Source organism: Corvus brachyrhynchos, unplaced genomic scaffold, assembly GCF_000691975.1.
Source record: "Corvus brachyrhynchos isolate BGI_N302 unplaced genomic scaffold, ASM69197v1 scaffold94, whole genome shotgun sequence".
Classification (NCBI taxonomy): Eukaryota; Metazoa; Chordata; class Aves; order Passeriformes; family Corvidae; genus Corvus; species Corvus brachyrhynchos.
In genome coordinates this window covers 12,106,249-12,109,715 of record NW_008238330.1, presented here as the reverse complement: position 1 = coordinate 12,109,715, position 3,467 = coordinate 12,106,249, and the positions used below count along the sequence as shown (strand labels likewise).

Genomic DNA, 3,467 nt, shown 5'->3' with positions numbered 1-3,467 from the left:
GCCCCCAGGGCGAGGAGGCGGACAAGCCAGGGAACCCTCCCGGAGCGGGGCTGGCGCCGCGGCCGTGGGCACCTCCGCAGAGCCGGGCAGCGAGAGCGGTCCGGCCCGACAGCCCGCGTTGAGGGTGAGCGGTGCCTGCTCTAACAGGCAGCTGGTCAATTCCAACTCTAATAACCTCCCCAGAGGTCAAAGGCGCTGCAGGTTTAAAGCCTACTGGGGCAGGTAAAGATGTAATTATGTTCTCCTGACAGTTTTCCTTGATGGCCGGCGGCGCCGCCCCCCCCCCCCCCCCCCGACACCTGTCTTCGGCTTTGAAAGCTTAGCAATGAATTTGTGAGTTTGGCCCCAATGGATACGGATGCCGGGTTTATCACATCTTGCACCTTTTTAATTATTGCGTGCTGACTAAGCATGGTGAGAAAGTTTCTCTTGGCTGCGTCAGCTCTGGATGCATTGCACATGCATGTTCCGAGGTCGGGATCACCGGTGTCTGCTGGGTCCCCTTGCTTCCTTCCAGCCCCCCCTCAATTAACCCGGTGTTTAAATGGGCTATGAAGATGAAGGCTGCATGTTGGGAAAAATAAATAAAATGGAGAGGCACACTCTCCTCTGGCGATGAGAATAAGGACTGTATCTGAACAACTGCTCAAGCCAAGGGAACATATCAGTGTTTTCACACCAGTGCCATAGTTGGGTAACTATTGACAAATGCTGACTTTTAAACGGTGACTGCTGACTTTGGTAATAAAACAGAAACGTCTCCTTTTAAGAGCGATCTCAAAACACTTGAAGTGATGGATTGGCTTGTTAGCTCAAGCCTTGACTTAGCTGGGAACCAGAAGAGCTCTTGTTCTCTGCAAGGACGTTCTCTGCGAAACAAATCTGACTTATGCTAAACACATCAGCTGTAAGACAGGGTGTTTATTTTGCAATGTCATTTTCAAAACCGTGGTAGATACCAAATGCGTGAACTAGATACAGGAAAGCTGCCTGCAGTCTGCTTTTCTGCCAGAGTGCATTTTGAACGGTTTATGATTGCAAGGTGGCAGTTTTACTTGGAGTCTCACTTTTGTGTTTTAATTAGCTGTCATCAGAGCTGGAGTTCAGCTTCCAACACTTGTGAAGTGTGCCATGAACATGCAGTCTAGGTACCTGGGTAATGTTTTGGGACTAATTACTTAGAGCCCATTCTCTATTAAGCAATGTGCAAAATGGATTGACTGTATGAAAATCTCTTTCCAGTTAAACTTCCAATCTCCTGAGTTGCATCTCATTGTGGACTTACTGAGGTTTGCTTCAATCATCTGGCAATTGAATATTCTTACTCCCTTTTTTCTCACCCCCTTTCTCTTAAAAATCGTTGCTTTAAAGTGTTCCATAAGTGCTGAGGGTTTAAATGTTCCCTGTGACAGCAGCCCACATTCAGTTGCTGTTCCCCAGAGTTTTTAGTGTGTCTGGCCTGTGCTCTAACACAGGAGGTGTTTTAAAACATAGAGGCTTGGAGCTTTTCCACAAGTAAAACTATCAAATGATCAGAGATTACTTTTCTCAGCAGAAGAAACTACTTTCTACTTAAAATGGCCTTTCCAGTCAGGGTGTATCTAGGCTGTGAAGGAATGGATTTTTCTAGGAAGTCGTGGGAGGCAGGAAGAATCATGAAAAAGAAGGTGGTGCAAAGGAGAGCATTCAACCACAGAGCCAGAACCAGATCAGAGGTCCTTAGCTACACAGATAAAATTTCTTCAAGAGCACAAAGAATCTTCTCACACTGTGGGATGGTATTTTCTTAGCTTATGTTCCAGGGTGGCTGCAGAATTCAGTGTTGTAGCTCACACTGAGAGGTAGAGTGAGTCTGTGGATCCACAAAGGTCAGGGAAGAGAGGGCTAGGAAGGGTCAGTGGAATTTTGGGGAAGATGAGTGATGCTCCCCGTGTTTTGCTGGCTACCTTCCTGGGGAAGCCAGTGGCTGTCCCTAAGGGACTTTGCACAGAGCACTGACTGAGGGTTAGCATTTGGTGGTGGTTCTGGTGTGCTGGATGAAGGCATGACATGGGACTCTCTTCCATCTCCTTTTAGGTCTTCTTGCATCTTTCCTTCACTTTCTGTGGTAGAACATGTTCCCTTCTTCTCCATCAGCGCACCACCTTCTTTGCCACCACTCTGCCACCTTCCCCACACAGCTGTCTCTCCCTGTCCTGGAAGCCATCTGGTAGGTGTGGGGGGCTGGAAGAAAGTAGGTTTCTTTCTTTGCCTTCCAAGTAGGCAGACTGGGCCTGGTGGCATGGGCAGGGGAGAGAGGGCCATTCACACCTGGTCGTGCCAGACAGTGCCCAGCTCCGCCTGTGTTTGGCACAAGCTTTGAGCAGGGCATTGAGCTCAGCATGGGGGAGTCTCAACTGCAAGTGTTCCAAGCCAATTACTGGATGCAGTCTGTGTATGACAAGCTTCAGTTTCATTAGCTGCCTCCCAGGAGGATCGAGCTGTGCAGCTCACCTTTGCAGAGATCAGAGTCTCCTCTATGGTGTTATTAGGTGTTTTTAAAAATAACTTCATCAATCCACTTTAAAAGAGCTGGTCTGCTCTGGTAACAGTGCCTTCTGGTGCTTTTCCAGATAAGGAACTTGTCACTTTTCCTGCTGTCATACAGGCAGCTTCTGCCCTATTTAGAATACAGTATATAAAAGGACTACAGAATAACCACCAGTCTTGAGTAAAGATTTATGTGTTTAGACCAAGTGAACATTCCTTATTTAACTGCTTTGGACAGTATTGGCTTATGAAGAAGTTAGGATCAAGCTAAATACAGAGTTGAAGATAATAACTTCACATACCGGTGTCTTGAGGAAACCTTCATGATAATGTCTCTTATATAACAAAATGACAACAGGCCAAAGATATCTTCTATTTTTTCTTTCTGTCCCAATTAGAAATTCATTAGCTTTAAAAAGAATCTGAAATACTGCGTTGTGCATGTATGTGTTTCATCTATACAATGGTGGGAGGCAACCAGATGAAATAGTGTAAAACCAATTTCAGTCTCTTTTGGGGGTCTGAAAAGTAGTTCCCAGCAGTATCATGAGGAAACAGCAATTGCAGGACATACCTAGTAATTCATTCTGTAATGGTGTATGCAGGAGCAGTGTTCTAATTTACACATTTCTTTGATGTTTTGTGAACAGATGGCATTTTTAGAAAGGTCTGTTAATTCTGTGGGAACTTAGTAATGGCTGGGGGATCAGAAGAGAGTAGTAGTCAAAGTCTGACTTCTCTGCTCTCAAAAGGGAGACAGCCCTCTGCAGCCTCATTTTTAAGCTACTATGCTTTTAGAAAACCTTGCTTAAGAATATTCACCAGTGCCCTCAGCATAAATTTGGAACTTGTTGATTGGTCTTCATTAATTGGACTGTTCTCCATGAACCCATCACCTGTTTTTACAGGTAAAAAGTACTGGGGCAATCATGGCTTAT

General features: G+C 45.7%; 1 protein-coding gene across 2 annotated transcripts in view; it reads left to right on the top strand.

Annotated features, from left to right (window-relative positions):
- Positions 1-51: 51 nt before the first annotated feature.
- Positions 52-3,467, top strand: part of POMGNT2 (protein O-linked mannose N-acetylglucosaminyltransferase 2 (beta 1,4-)) — a 31,845-nt gene continuing 28,429 nt past the window's right edge. The window contains exon 1 of one of the 2 annotated variants that reach the window (XM_017734570.1): positions 52-222. The gene's annotated coding sequence lies outside the window, so the exon portion shown is untranslated. Of the gene's footprint in view, positions 223-2,086; positions 2,210-3,467 lie in introns of those variants that run through there. The other variant, XM_008633923.2, reaches the window with a different exon arrangement.